Source organism: Monodelphis domestica, chromosome 7 (genome assembly GCF_027887165.1).
Source record: "Monodelphis domestica isolate mMonDom1 chromosome 7, mMonDom1.pri, whole genome shotgun sequence".
Classification (NCBI taxonomy): Eukaryota; Metazoa; Chordata; class Mammalia; order Didelphimorphia; family Didelphidae; genus Monodelphis; species Monodelphis domestica.
In genome coordinates this window covers 170801542-170818707 of record NC_077233.1, presented here as the reverse complement: position 1 = coordinate 170818707, position 17166 = coordinate 170801542, and positions in this window count along the sequence as shown.

Sequence of the window (17166 nt, the reverse complement as noted above, 5' to 3'; positions counted from 1 at the left end):
CAGTATCTGCACAACTTGAATTACATTCAATGTCTGTATAAACTACATAGGACCTTCTAGGAAGTCAATATTTTTAAATTTTCACAAGTTAAAGTAAAATTATCCTCAGTAAATACATGATATGGTTTCAAAACAAAGGCAATGATTTTTTTTTAAAGTAGGTGTAGCATCCCAAGCATATTCACATCTATGAAATATAAATGATTGTATGGTTACTGTGTCTTCAGACACAAGGTTATACTCGGATGTTTGTGAATGAAATCTTGACCTGGCCATGCGGCCTGTTGCCCAAGACAAACTCATTAACATTTTGGCTCGGAGTACTAGGAGAAAGCGGAGAAAGTGCGGGTTGCAATCTACACGCCCAAAGGTGTTCCCTCTACATTGCCACCCAATCTTAATTGTCTATGCTCTGTGATGTGATTGCTACGTGATTGGAAACACCTCCTTGCTTCCTCAACAAAAAAAGCAAAGGCAACCTTATGATAGATCCTTCTGAACTTCCTCTTGGATCTTCAATCTGTTCTAGGAATCTCTCTGTTTCTCTCTCTCTCTCTCTAAAACCTCTCCTCCCCCGAGGCTATGGCCCTTGTCGGCTTACATTCTCTACCTTAAGCTTATCCTTTACCTCGTATTCCATTGATCCTCATATTTTCCTCTCAGGGGAAAATCATAGGGGTTGCCCGCCCTATTCAATCACTGACTTGTCCCGTGTCTGTCATTCTTTACCCTGGTTCCCCGATTCCCTACTTCTCCTCGGGTCCCTATCACAAAGGACAGCCCCCTACTTGTAGACCCGCTTATCGGACTCTACAGTAGGATATGGAAAGATTCCAAGGTCTAAGCTATATTGTTTATTGGTTTGGGGCTCAATACAGTACCAAATGAATTTCTATTAGTAATTTTCAATTTCTTATACACTTATGTATACTTTAAGAGCTATCTTCAATTTTGAAAAAGCTAAATATGTAAGCTTGTTTCAATTACTAAGTAATTGTATTTTTTATTTACAGTCTGACCTAAAAATAGCTGGTACTTATATATCAGCTTTTCAACTTGCTACTCTTAAGTTATGAAATACAAAAAATTAAATCCCTGAAGTGTCTTGTCATACATACAAAACACATGATCTACTTTATATGGCTAATTAAATGAGTAACTCATACAACCCAGAATTCTCAAGATAATTTACTGTCTATTAAGAGTTGTCTTAAAATTTCTTTATTTTTTTAAAGCAGGCAAGTGATAGAACTGATCACACAATGGAATAGCTCAAAAATTTCAGACCACTCAACTCTACCAAACTAAAACAAATTATACACAGAAATTTTTGTGATATTGTTTCTTCAAACTTTTAATTTATCCAAATCCTGCCCAGGCATTTTCAGGAGATAGATTTCAACATCTGGCCATGTGAAACTAACATTCATAAGTCTAAAGTCAAGTAGATGCATACTGTGATGATTATTCATTCATTTAAGAAGAAAAATAACCACAATGTTTTAATCAATCTATTTTTCAGTATTCTTCCAAAATAAAAATATTTTACTATCCTTTTGTATTAGCCTGATATGTGATCAGAGGTAGATTCCAGATTAATAAAAAAGATATCTGCAGATTGTAATGTGAACTAGAAAAGACACATATTGTAATTATATGCCCTCCTAGGTTTCTGTTCATTCCCTATATGATAGAGATTAGACAACTGTCAAATACCCCTTAACATTAAAAGAGGGATATGTACACCCTGGATTTTAAAGAGTGAAACTAAAATTTTCCCCACATAATATTTTCCTGAAATATATTCAAAAATTTTCTGAAAAAAGTTTAAGTTTCCCAATGTGTGTGTCTTTCTTAAAAGAGCTCAAAGTGCTTTCTTTACCAACCTGTTTTTAATCCTTTTACATCACTATGAAAAGGGTAGGCAACACATCATTTTAATTTTATAAATGAAGTAAAGCAAAGAATAAAAAATAACCAGAGATGTAGGAAGTCACAAGATGCACTAGAGAATAGGTCGGCAAGTTAAGAAATGCAGATTAAGAATCCCAATCTACTTGATTATTGTTTCAGTGCTTGAAAATTGTTACTAAATATCATAAATGTGCAAGTGAAGAAGGGTCAAGATCATAGGATACCATAGGAGTTATATAATATCAGCTTACAGATCAAGTAATGCTTTAAGCACATAAGCACATAACAAATTGACATCATTGAAAACAAAGTCTGCAAACAGTAGAAGAAAGACTACACAGTCTCTGTTCTCTAAAGACAACTTTCTCTTTTGGTCATTTTCCAATGTCAAAGATGCCACTGAGATCATGACATTATTCCTGTGTCAAATTTTTCACATGGACTTTCTACAAAGCACCTCTTGTTAATGGTATGTATTGTTAGGCAGTTGGCATGGTGACATCATTAGAGTTCTTCTTAATAAAATCAATGGAAGAGGCCCTCTCAATTTAATCATGGGGTAGAGAAGGCATTAGATGGCTCAAAAAAGAGCAAGACATTGGGAAAAATGAGAATCTAATTTAAAATTTGGTACATGTTCAGTAACAGGATCTTGACTTTTTTTTTAAACATTATTTTATTTGGTCATTTCTGAGAATTATTCATTGGAGACAAAGATCATTTTCTCCCCCCACCCCCCACCTAACCCATAGCTGATGCACAATTCCACTGGGTATCACAAGTATTCTTGATTCGAACCCATTTCCATTTTGTTGGTATTTGCATCAGAGTGTTCATTTGGAGTCTCTTCTCAGTCATATCCCCTCAACCCCTGTAGTCAAGCAGTTGCTTTTCCTTGGTGTTTTTACTCCCACAGTTTGTCCTCTGCTTGTGGATAGTGTTTTTTCTCCATGATCCCTGCAGATTTTTCAGGGACATTGCATTGACACTAATGGAGAAGTCCACTACGTTTGATTGTACCACAGTGTTTCAGTCTCTGTGTACGATGTTTTCCTGGTTCTGCTCCTTTCTCTCTGCATCACTTCCTGGAGGTTGTTCCAGTCTCCATGGAATTCCTCCACTTTATTATTCCTTTGAGCACGATAGTATTCCATCACCAACATATACCACAATTTGTTCAGCCATTCTCCAATTGAAGGGCATCCCCTCGTTTTCCAATTTTTTGCCACCACAAAGAGTGCAGCTATAAATATTCTTGTACAAGTCTTTTTCCTTATGATCTCTTTGGGGTACAAACCCAACAGTGCTATGGCTGGATCATAGGGCAGACAGTCTTTTATCGCCCTTTGGGCATAGTTCCAAATTGCCATCCAGAATGGTTGGATCAGTTCACAACCCCACCAGCAGTGCATTAGTGTCCCTATTTTGCCACATCCCTCCAGTATTCATTACTTTCCTTTGCTGTCATGTTAACCAATCTGCTGGGTGTGAGGTGATACCTCAGAGTTGTTTTGATTTGCATCTCTCTGATTATAAGAGATTTAGAACACTTTCTCATGTGCCTATTAATAGTTTTGATTTCTTTATCTGAAAACTGCCTATTCATGTCCCTTGCCCATTTATCAATTGGAGAATGGCTTGATTTTTTTGTACAATTGATTTAGCTCTTTGTAGATTTAAGTAATTAAACCTTGGTCAGAGGTTTGTTTCCCAATTTGTTGCTTCCCTTCTGATTTTGGTTACATTGGTTTTGTTTGTACAAAATCTTTTTAATTTGATGTAATCAAAAATATTTATTTTGCATTTTGTGCCTCTTTCTAAGTCTTGCTTGGTTTTAAAATCTTTCCCTTCCCAAAGGTCTGACATGTATACTATTCTGTGTTCGCCTAATTTTCTTATAGTTTCCTTCTTCATATTCAAGTCATTCACCCATTTTGAATTTATCTTGGTGTACGGTGTGAGGTGTTGATCTAAACCTAATCTTTCTCACACTGTCTTCCAATTTTCCCAGCAGTTTTTATGAAATAGTGGATTTTTGTCCCAAAAGCTGGGATCTTTGGGTTTGTCATATACTGTCTTGCTGAGGTCACTTACCCCGAGTCTATTCTACTGATCCTCCTTTCTGTCTCTTAGCCAGTGCAAAATTGTTTTGATGACTGCTGCTTTATAATATAGTCTGAGATCTGGGAATGCAAGGCCCCCTTCCTTTGTATTTTTTTTTCATTATTTCCCTAGATATCCTTGATCCTTTGTTCTTCCAAATGAACTTTGTTATGGATTTTTCTAAATCAGTAAAAAAAAATTTTGGAAGTTCAATGGGTATGGCACTAAATAGATAAATAAATTGGGTAGGATGGTCTTTTTTATTATATTGGCTCGTCCTATCCATGAGCAGTTAATGTTTTTCCAATTGTTCAAGTCTAGTTTTAGTTGTGTGGAGAGTGTTTTGTAGTTGTGTTCATATAGTTCCTGTGTTTGTCTCAGGAGATAGATTCCTAAGTATTTTATTTTGTCTAAGGTGATTTTGAATTGGATTTCTCTTTCTAGTTCTTGCTGATGAACTGTATTGGAAATCTATAGAAATGCTGAAGACTTATGAGGGTTTATTTTGTATCCTGCAACTTTGCTAAAGTTGTTGATTTTTTTGATTAGCTTTTTGTTTGAATCTCTAGGATTCTTTAAGTAGACCATCATGTCATCCACAAAGAGTGATAACTTGGTCTCCTCCTTGCCTATTTTAATGCCGTCAATTTCTTTTTCTTCTGTAATTGCTACTGCTAGTGTTTCTAGTACAATGTCAAATAATAGAGGTGATAATGGGCATCCTTGTTTCACTCCTGATCTTATTGGGAATGCATCTAGTTTATCCCCATTACAGATGATATTAGCTGATGGTTTTAGATATATACTGTTTATTATTTTTAGGGATGACCCTTCTATTCCAATGCTTTCTAGTGTTTTTAATAGGAATGGATGTTGTATTTTATCAAAGGCTTTTTCTGTGTCTATTGAGATAATCATGTGATTTTTGTTGGTTTGCTTGTTGATGTGGTCAATTATGTGGTTGGTTTTCCTAATATTGAACCAGCCCTGTATTCCTGGTATAAATCCTACTTTATCATGGTGAATGACTCTTCTCATCACTTCCTGGAGTCTTTTTGCTAGTATCCTATTTAAGATTTTTGCATCTATATTCATTAGGGAGATTGGTCTATAATTTTCTTTCTCTGTTTTTGGCCTGCCTGGCTTTGGAATCAGTACCATGTTTGTGTCATAAAAGGAATTTGGTAGAACTCCCTCTTTGCTTATTATGTCAAATAGTTTGTATAGTATTGGGATTAACTGTTCTTTGAATGTTTGATAGAATTCACTTGTGAATCCATCAGGTCCTGGGGATTTTTTCTTAGGGAGTTCTTTGATAGCCTGTTGGATTTCTTTTTCTGATATGGGATTATTTAAGAATTCTATTTCTTCTTCTGTTAGTCTAGGCAATTTATATTTTTGTAAATATTCATCCATATCACCTAGGTTGGTATATTTATTGCCATATAATTGGGCAAAGTAGTTTTTAATGATTGCCTTAATTTCCTCTTCATTGGAGGTGAGGTCCCCCTTTTCATCTTTGATGCTGTTAATTTGCCTTTCTTCTTTCCTTTTTTTAATTAGAGATTGACCAGTACTTTGTCTATTTTGTCTGTTTTTTCAAAGACCAGCTTCTAGTCTTGTTTATTAGTTTAATAGTTCTATCACTTTCAATTTTATTAATTTCTCCCTTAATTTTTAGGATCTATAGTTGGGTTTTCTTCTGGGGGGGTTAATTTGTTCGCTCTCAAGTTTTTTGATTTGCATTTCCAATTGATTGATCTCTGCCCTCCCTAATTTGTTAATATATGCACTCAAGGATATAAATTTTCCTCTGAGTACTGCTTTGGTTGCATCCCATAAGGTTTGAAAGAATGTCTCACCATTGTCATTTTCCTTAATGAAATTAATTATTTCAATGATTTCTTCTCTAACTAACCAATTTTTGAGTATCATATTATTTAATTTCCAATTAATTTTTGATTTGGCTCTCCATGTACCCTTCATGATCAATATTTTTATTGCCTTATGATCTGAAAAGGTTGCATTTATTATTTCTGCTTTTCTGCATTTGAATGCCATGTTTCTGTGACCTAGTGTATGATCTATCTTTGTGAATGTGCCGTGTGGTGCTGAAAAGAAGGTGTATTCCTTTTTGTCCCTTGCAACTCCTGCCTTCTTTCTATCAGTTGAGGCCCAAAAGGTCTTACTCCATTCTTTAATTCTAACCTTGTGAGTATCAACCTGCCTCACATGTGTTTCTTGAAGAGAACATATGGCAGGGTTTGGCGTTATAATCCAATCTGCTATTTGTCTACATTTTATGGGTGAGTTCATCGCATTCACATTCAAAGTTATGATTGTCACTTGTGGATTCCCTGGCATTTTGATATCTTCCCCTAATTCTGACCTTTCTTCTTTAGCTATAACCTTTTGAACCAGTGATTTACTTTAGGTCAGTCCCCCTAGTCCCCTCCCTTGATATGTTTCCCTTTCTGGCCCCTCTCTTTTTATGTTCCCTTCTCTCCCCCCTCTTCTTCCCCCCTTTTTATACTCCCTCCCCCCTCCTTAATTTTCCTTTCTCTCTTATCCTGTTGGATAAGATAGAATTCAGGATCCCAATGGATCTAGATATTCTTCCCTCTCAGAGTTGATTTCACTGAGAGTAAGGTTTAAGTAATACCACTTTGCACTCTCTTCCTCTCCTTCTCATATGAGAATTCTTCCCCTCCCCTTACCATGTGTATCTTTATGTGGGAAAGATTATTGTATTTAGTTTCCCCCTCTCCCCTCTATTTCTTGAAGTAAATCTTCGTATCATCAATGATTCCCCCTCCCTTTTTCTTTCTTCCCCCCTTTCACCAAATCTTCTTGATGCCCCAATCTTTCCCTATGCATGATTCTTATAATTACTCTTATGATGCATACAATTTTGGGAGTTACTGTTACAAGGGAATCACTTTAAAAGACTGATATATATTAATTTAAGGTCGCCAAGGAATCAGCTATGTAATTCCTAATTGAAAAACTCAAGTCAGCCATCAGCCTTTTTTGGAGTTTAATTACAATAGGAGCAAGAAAGGAATTAGAGATATATATATAGAGAGAAAGGGGAGAGAAGGGAATAGGGCTTAAATACCCCTTCTGTTTAGGCTGGGCCAAAAGGCCCAAGCCCTTAGATAGCTGGGGCAAAGAAAAGAGATCAGTCCCTATTACTCACGTGTCCAAAATGGAGAAACAGTCTCAGAGGCCCCCACCTTCAGCTTCCTTCAGAGCAAGCTTCCTCAGAGCCCAGGAACCACACCGACCAAAAACTCCACCCCTTCCAGTCTCCAGACCCACCTATCTTTAAGGACACCATCCAAGTTGCCTCCCCTCAGTCCTCACATCTACCAATCACTCTTCATCAATTTCCCTGTCAATGGAGGCTCTCGCTTAACCCAGGACCGCCCAGAGGTTTCTGGCTTTTGCACATGTCTGTTGAAGGTCATATTTTTCAAATGATTAAATCTTTACTCCTTTGTTACAGCCCTTTCTAAATCCTGTTAACTTGAGTATGGTAGAGATTGGAATAATTAAATTTTGATCTAGGCTGCAGCCCTTACTCAATCCTATTAGGACTGAATAGGGTGGAGATTTATTCCAAGTATCTCCATTGTATCAATTCTAAAATCAATCAAGACTCAAAGAAATTCCTGTTCTATGCTTAAGCATAGGTCAAAGTCCTTTCCATTGTTCAGCAAAATGTTTCTGTCCTAAAGTAATCTTAAGAGGGAAGAGAAGGAACCTCCCATGCCAATGGGATTCCCATTCCAATAGACTATCAGTAAGAAATTTTCCAAGTATGAAATATCCCAATGGTGAAATTTCCAACATTTATAAGTCTAAGGAATTTTGAGGTTTACATTACACAATACATTTCCCCCACATATTAATATACATAATTTGATATAAATGTAGTCCTTATAGAAGAGAGTTTGACTTAACGAAAAAGATAACATTTTTCTCCCTTTCCCTTTCTTTCATATTTACCTTTTCATGTTTCTCTTGCTTTCTGTGATTGGATATCAAATTTTCCACTAAGTTCTGGTCTTTTCTTAGCAAATACTTGGAAATCTTCTATTTTGTTGAATGCCCATACTTTCCCCTGGAAGTATATAGTCAGTTTTGATGGGTAGTTGATTCTTGGTTGGAAACCCAGCTCTCTTGCCTTTCTAAATATCATGTTCCATGCTTTGCGGTCTCTTAGCGTGTTAGCTGCTAAGTCATGTGTGATCCTTATGGGAGCCCCTCTATATCTGAAGCTCCTCTTCTTGGCTTCTTGTAAGATTTTCTCCTTATCTTGGAAGCACTTGAATTTGGCAATTACATTCCTGGGCGTTGTCTTTTGGGGATTTAGTGTAGAGGGTGTTCTATGAACCCTTTCTTTTTCTATTTTGCCCCCTTGCTCGAGAACATTGGGGCAATTCTCTTCTATAATTTCCTTTAGTATGGCATAGAGGTTTTTGTTTATCTCTGGTTTTTCGGGCAGACCAATGATTCTCAAGTTGTCTCTCCTTCCTCTCTTTTCCTGGTCTGTCACCTTGTTAGTGAAATATTTTGTTTTCTTCTAATTCATTAATTTTTTGGGCTTTGCTTTATTAATTCTTGCTGTTTTGCAAGATCACTGTCTTCCAGTTGCTTATTTCTGTTCTTTAGGGACGGGATTTGTTTTTCAGCTTGGTCTCCCCTTTTGTTAGAGATTTCCAGCTCTTTCTCCAATTGTGAGGTCTTGTCTATCATACTTCTGACCTCTTTCTGTTTGTTTGTTTGTTTTTTTTTTTACCATTTTTTCTTTCCAGAAGGTTTCCATCTTTTGGATAAACTCCAATTTGAATTCTTCCAGAGCTTGTGGATAATTTCCATTTTGGGGGGCATGTTTTGATTTTGTTTGAATTTCATCCTCTTTCTCTTCTTTTCCTTGGGTACTCCTACCATAAAGTTTTCAATAGTTACTTTCCCCCCTTTCTTCTTGGAGGCTTGATTTTGGGCCATGTGAGCCATCCCTTCAGTGGTTATTTTCTCCTTTCCTTTTTGGTCCAAGGTCTGGGTGATATGGGCAGGTTTTCTGTGGATTTAGGTTGCCTCAGACTAGTTCTTCCCAGCCTCTGCTGTTTGTTTGGGTGCCCACCCTTGTGCTCAGCGTGCCCCCGTGTTCTGTGATTTCTTCTCACTGGTGAGCAGGAATCTCCTGTAAAACCACTCTGAGGGGTGGATCTCTGGTATTCCCTGTCAGTTTCCAGGGAGCCTGGCGTGCCCCCCCCCCACTACAGTGAGGGGCAATGCTTTGGCCTTAGGTGGTTTTTACAGACTCTCGAGACTCCTCACTGTTCGCAGTTTGCAGGGGCCCCGCCATCTGTGCACTCTGCAGTACGCAGGGTTCTCCCATGAAACTGTCCTGAGAGGTTGTTTCCTAGCAGTCTTTATATCCCAAGGACCCTGGTGTGCCCCCCCAGACAGAGACGTTCCTCACTTACTCGCTGTCCCGGTGAGCGCTCTGATCCCCTACTCTGGTTTGGTGGGGGATGTGGTGGGCGGGGGAAGAGTGGCTCAGTTCACGTTTTTGTGCAAGCTTTTCCTCCTTCTTATAGTGTGGCAATGTTCAAATTCCACGTACCTTTGTTTCTGTGGGGTACTGGAGAGTCCCTCCATTCTTCCAAAGATGATTATTATGCTCTTTTGAGGTAGTCTATTTCATTCGGTGCCGGGGAGAGGAAGAAATTCGTGTTTAGATTGCAGCCATGTTTACCCAGAAGTCCTTGACTTTTTTTAAACCTAAGGGCACTGTACAAAGTAGGTGCTTTGAATATTTGTCAAATGATGAAATCAAACAATGGTTATTAAATGTGTCAAGGCAAAAATCCAACTGATTTGTAAAAGTATAAGAAAAGCTAAACTGAAAAAAAGCTAAATATCACATAACATTAAGGCCAATTTACATTTTAATAACTTATGAAAAACTTGGCACCCTAAATGGCTAGAATGAAGATACGGTAATTCCATGAGTGCAAAACATGAAACTCTGAACAATGGCATAAGGCACTATATCAAACTGACCCTACCAGTCAAACTTTCTTAAATCCAAAGAATGTGGAAACAGGGGAGGGAAAAACCAGCATGTACATACATACACATATATACATATAAAAATAAGCACATGTACATGGACACGATAACTGTTGCTTAGAGTTTTTTACATCCTTTTTGCTGGTTTAGCAGTTAATTGTTTCTCTCTTTCAAATTCTTTTTCTCGTTGTTGTTCCTGCTCCAATTCTTCTTTCTGTCTCTTCTGTTAGAGCTTTAGAGCTCTTATTTTAAATTTTGAGATCTTTTCATGAAGCATCAGCATCTCTTTTCTTATATTCACTAACTTGTGATAGAATTTAGCTTCTGTAAACAAAGCATTAATATCCAAAATAGAATGGCATTCTTTGAATTCTGAAATCTCTTGCTCTAGTATATATAGTAGTACCACTTGGTTGTGAGTTCCTGGAGGCCTTGCTTTGATCTCTCCAAGTCTGGTAAATAATGAGAGAGTAATCCTTGTGCTAGTTGTTCCAGAGCTTTATTTTCAACTGTTAAGTCTTCCATTAACCCTTCATCTGGAGAAGCATCGCCAGAACTCACTGTGGGCGGCCCCAAGCCCAGACCAAGGGACCGCAGCTCCGGCGGGGCTTGGTCCTGTGGCGGCAGTTGCTGCTGCCCAGAGAAACTCATGATTCTCGGGGAGCAGAAAGGAGGAAGCTCAGGCCTGGAGAACCAGGGAGGAAAGGAGAGAGGGGGAAGTGTCAATTCTAGACTTGTGGGTGACTGCCGAAGGCACCCCACTCTATATCCCTCTTCCCAGCCCGGACACTAAATCAAATCTTCTAAAGTACTGTCTGAGTAGGGTGGAGTAGTTTTAAAATTCACAGAAGGGAAGAATTTATGACCAAACAAGAGATAGAGAGTATTATAAGATGCAAAATGAATAATTTTTATTATATTAAATTAAGATTTTGTACAAACAAAGCTAGTATAACCAAGGTTAGAAGGAAAACAACAAACTGGGAAAAATTTTATAAGAAATTTCTCTGATAAAGGCCTAATTTCTCAAACTTATATAATAAAGTCAAATTTGTAAGAATACAAGCCATTCCCTGCTGGGAGCTGTCAGGCCATGCTGTCTTTACATGGTCACTCATGGAAGCCAGGAAGTCACAAAGTGACTCCTTGACAGGATGAAATCACCCACTCAGCCCCCTCTGTATGACCTCTCTCATCAATATACCTTACTAATGGAATTGACATGACTATTGTCCTCTCCCTAGTCTCTGAAAAAGTAATATAAGAGCAAAATGCTTGCATGATATTCCCCCAAAATATCACCGAAAGACCAGACTCACAAAACTAAGCCCAAATGACCATCATGCATGGGTTAACTTTTGCTTAGGTATATAATTCCCAGCAAAAGCTGTACCCACAAGCCATGCCCAGATATCCCTTACTCCCATGCTCTGAAACTTATTCTCTGAAGCCAGTATATAAATCATTAATAAGGAAAGGCCCATACAAAATGCTTTGGCACACCATGCTTCATCCTGCCTCAGTAACTCGATTTTACCAAGCAAAACTCTCCTTGAAAAACTCCCTAACAAACCCTGAGAAATGATCAGCCTAATATTAAATTTGAATTGTGTTTTCATCACCCCTTTGATCTCTCAAATGCACTGCTCTGATTGTTAGTTGTCTTCAGGATTTTTGATTGATTATCTATATTTATTAAAGGTAATAACTGATTTTCCTTGATTGTCCATAAGCTCAAGCTCCTCACAGGTTAATGAGAAAATTAAGTCACCTGTGAAAAAATCATTTATCTTGTGTAAAACCTTTGTGTCTCCTGCCAGAATCAATAGTTACAATATGAGAGTATAGAATGATCTCAGAATGCTAATCAAATGATTTGTTTAAAGTTAATGTATCACTTTATCCAATTATCTTTATTTGAACATGTATGTTGAATAATGTAGCTGTGTGCTAAGAAAATGGGTATAAAATAAAGGCTAAACCTGGGCATGGCGAAACAGCCATTTCATGCCGAGCTTTGCCCCAGGCAGATACACACATACAGCTGCCTTCTGTCTCTCATTTCCACTTAGCCACTCCACCTGCCGAGGACCCCCTGTAGCTGTGGGTTCAGCTTTATCCGAGACCGCACCAATTCCCCAACTGACAAATTGCCAAAGGATATGAACAAGCTGATAAAAAAGGGGAAATGACCTACTTATACAAAAATATTTATAGCAGCTCTTTTTGTGGTGGCAAAGAAATGGAAATTGAGAGGATGTCCATCAATTGGGGAATGGCTGAACAATTTTTGTACATGGCGATGGAATACTTTTGTGCTATAAGAAATGATAAGCAAGATGATTTCAGAAAAATCTGGGAAGATCTGTAGGAACTGATGCAGAGTGAAATAAGCAGAATTGGGAAAACACTGTACACAGTAACAGCAATATTATATGATAGTTATCTATGAAAACTTGGATATTGTCAGTAATGCAATGATCTGGGACAATTCTGAAAGGCTTATGATGGAAAATGCTATCCATTGCCAGAGAAAGAACTGTTGGAGTCGTCTTTCATATTAGTGTACTTATGGTTTTATTTTGGGGTTCTGATTATGTTTGAGTGTGCTCTTATAGCAATGATCAATATGGAAGTGTGTTTTGCAGGACAATTAAAAAACTAAAAATGAAAATGAAAAAAATAAGCACAATGGAATCTTGGATTATATACATGTTTCAGGTAAATTGTGTGATTCAGTCGGCTCTAGAGAATCATATGTGGAAGCCTATTTCCTTTACATATCTTCAACAAGGAGACCTTCAATGTATGCAAAAGCTATTCTTTTTTTAACCTGTCATTCTTTTCTCCTTCTTCAACCTTATTATTTATATATTTTTAACATTTTGTTTCAGCAAAATTCTGCCTTCTCACCTCCCTCCCTAACATACCCTCCAAACTCCTGCACAGCAGAGAGCAAAAGAAAAATAAAACCATTAAAAACACACAGACATTAAAGACATATTTACAATTTGTCAGGTCCAAAACCAATTTGTCTAATTCTCCATTCTGGGTACTTCATTTCTCTACTGGGAAATGGGTAGCATGCTTCATTAATAGCCCTCTGGAATCACAGCTGTTCATCATGCTGTTAACTCTGCAACAATTCATATAAGTCTTCCTAGGTTTCTCTGATACCTTCCCCTTCATCATTTCTTATGTAGCACAATAATATTATGTTGCATTTATATACCATAACTTGTTTATCTGTTTCTTGATTTACGGACACTCCCATAAATTCCCAGTCTTTGCCATCACAAAAAAAGAGCTGCTACAAATGTTTTTGTACATGTGGGTTGGAGCCATGAACACCAAAGTATGAAAGTTGGACTTTATTCTGCAAGCAACAGAGAGTCATTGAAACTTTTTAAGTTAGAGGGTGACAGCAAATTGTTGTGTGTAACACATGGTTTTCATAAGATCAATGTAAGATCAATATGGCCATGTGTGTAGTGTGAATCTGAAGAGGGATATTACAAAGACAGAGACTAGTTAGAAGTCTGCTGCTACGATTGCTATATTAATAGGGTGATGATCACATCTAGGGTAGTCAGGGAAAAATGAAAAAGGAGAAATGGAGGTGACTTGGAAATGGACTGTGTAAGATGACCAAGGTTTTGAACTTGAGTGACTTGAAGAATGATGCAACCATTGCTCAAAATAAGAAAGCTCAGAAAAGAGATGGTTTATAGGAAGAAAATAATAAATTCAGTTTTGTATAAGTTGACTTTGAGATGATAGATATTCTCAGGTAGGTCTAAATGAAGCCAGTCCAGTCAGTCAGGCTCAGGGTTAGAATGTAGTGAGGCACTTATGAATCATAAAATGCAATAAGAGGGGGCAGCTGGGTCACTCAGTGGATTGAAAGTCAGGCCTAGAGATGGGAGGTCCTAGGTTAAAATCTGACCTCAGACACCTCCCAGCTGTGTGACCCTGGGCAAGTCACTTAACCCCCATTGCCTAGCCCTTGCCGCTCTTCTGCCTTGGAACCCATACACAGTAATGATTCCAAGAAGGAAGGTCCGGGTTTAAAAAAAATGTAATAAGAAATAACTTTTCTAGTGACAAAGCATAAAAATGATACAATCCCTAAGGTTTAGAGGGATACTAATTCAGATAAAACTGCTACTCTCATCACTCTGCACATTCATCATGGCATTTAGTCACAGGATAGCTCAGAAAGGTATTCCATTAGGGCAGCAGGAATTCTACTAAAGCTTCTGACATCAACTCCCTATTTATTGGACCGTTTATGTCTCAGGAGGCAAATAAGCCAAATTGTCTTTCCCCTCTTAAAGGATCAGCCTAGCCTACAGAACATAGGGGCCACTCTTAACACATCCCACTTTTGGTGACAAAGTCCTCAAATTTATTCTAACCTTTTTCACAACTAAAATATTCTTTAAAAACTCTAAACTTGTAAACAGCATTGGAAGAGGAGCTTAATACAAATAATAAAAAGATAAAAGCAATTTAAAAGAGCTTTGAAAAAATATAGTCTAAATAGTGAGGGGAATCCCAGGGCAGCTCAGGTAGATTTCCTGATATAATGACAACCACAATGACCAGGAATAATACCAGGAACATCAGTAGTAGAGACGACAGTGCAATGACAATACCTCCACTGCTATCACTGGTTCCTAGTGCAGGTATGGGTCACTGTATCAGGGCAGCTAAGAAGCCTCAGATCTCATGCATGCAACCTATCCTGGGACCTGAGGCGATACCAAAATTCGCCCACCTACTCAGTGTTTCCTTTACCACCAACCAAAACTTCCCTGTCTCTAAATGCTTCATTAGGGTGTTGATACCAAATTTTGGCTCCTTTAGAGATTTCTACTGAGGAGCTACCCTTCTCTTATGGTGAGATTAAATGAAGACTCTGCCTCGCCTTTATCCAAAGACTCATGATTACCACCAACTCAACAAAAGACCCCCCATTTTCCAGGGTATTCCCCACTTTTCCAATTCATGTCCACCATGTCATGAAAAAGCAAAGCACCTCCCAATAATTCTGCCCTTTGGTTTCTCAAACTTTTTATAAGACAGAATTGCCTGAACCATCCCAGGGGAAAGGAAACCATTTCTTCAAGTTCTATAGAACCTTCTTAGATGGAGACAGAAATGGTGAGGCCTGAGTGAGTCTACACAGAATGGAACGTGTAAAGACTAAACTAGGAAGAAGTTCAAAAGTAGTTCATCATTATCACAGCACTAATTGCAAACACTTATATGTGGTAGGAGGCTTGAGGAAAAGTCCCTTGATGATCCTGACACCAAAATGAAGAGCCTTTAATTGTCCAGTTCACTCTGCTCCCGGCCCCAGATCGCTCATCCAGACCTATGACCACTGCACAGTAATCAGTTTAAATAAAAATCTTGTCTTCTCCTTTGCTAAAGCCTGCCTCAGGTGTTAGTCATTGAGCCAGCAGCCAGGCACACTGGCACAACTTACTAGGACCTCCAGGTATCCATTCCTCAGTGCTGTGTTAGTATTTACCAAGTAACAGTTACATATACCTTTTCATAAAGGACAGGGCTCTTTATGGAACCAGGGGAAACCAGTGAACCAGGAAAATAGCATTCCTGGAGAACAAAATCCTCAGTGACATGGACCCATTGGTCAGGAAGATGAGACAAAGCCTTGGGACTGGGACTAAAGATCTCAGCCTCTGGAGAAGATACAACCTATTAATAAAGGTTGATGAGCATGATCTTGAATAGAACCTTTACATTTAAGAGTGGAAGCCCCTTGTGTCTCACTCATCTTGGCAGAAATACTATCTTGCATTATTTAAGTCATAATGGGAAATTCTCATAATAGTATGATCCCGAATCATCCATTAAGTAGCAACTAGGACCTAATAATAATCAAGAAACTGTTTCAAAAGAGGCATAGCAGATGTTTGCTTTGGAGAGCTTATGGCTCCAGAAGCCTAATGATCATTTATTTGGGACATCCTTGGTGCCTACGAAAGGCTCTACTCAGGCTAGTCCTTGTGGAGAGAGACTTCAAGAACATTCCCCACAAGGTCATAAGGACCCAGGAAGTAAAGTGATAATGGACCACTTTAGATCTACTGGGGCTCTAGCTTATTCCAGGTCTCACTCAAAAGAGAGAGACTCTTTAGTAATTCAGTAAATAGAGGACATCACCAAGTGGGCATCAGTGACCTCAGAAAGAAAAAACTAGCAGAACTGGCAATATGAAGGACAATTCAAGTAACAATGAGGAAGAACAGTGACTCCTAAGAACTCATAATGCTTATGCCTATAATATACTTCCCCCAATGTAACCACCACAAATTCAAAAAGGGGTCTTTTACACAATTAAAAAAAAATTGTTTCAATCGGTCAAGAACTATCTTCTAACTTCACCCCCAGTTGAGAACACAAGAAAAATATAATCAATCAAATTTCCATATTGGTCATGAAAAAAAAGTTATCTCATTCTGCAATCTAGGTATTTTACCTCTCTATTGAGTAGTGAGTATTATGTTTCATCATCAATCCTCTAGAATTCTGGTTGGTTATTATGCTAATAAAGAATTCATCACAATAGTCTTCCATCACATTTAGAAACCATAACTGGTTTAGCCATTCATTCTTTACCACTCAAAAAGAGCTATATTTTTGTCTCTTAATCTATACTTATTCCCCCTTGCCCTTTCTCCCCTTTCCCTCCTATTTTCTTGTTGAGTGAAATGTATTTCTGTACCCAACTATGTGTGTGTACTTGTATTTTTCCTTCTTCTGACAGTACAGATAAGAATGAGGTTCAAGTGTCAGCCTCCCCTTCTCCCTCCTTGTTTGTATAGATGTCTACTTTTGCACACTGATTATGTGAGATATTTTTTCCTAACATTGCTCCCCTCCATGTCTTCTTCTTCTTTTCTCTTTCCATTTTTTTCTTAGAAGTAACAGAACTCCTGGCCCTTGTCTAAGTAGTAGACTCTCTGACTCCCGGTGATGATAGGGTTCAGAGAGAACATATTTATCATCTTCCCACATTTGAATGCAAATATT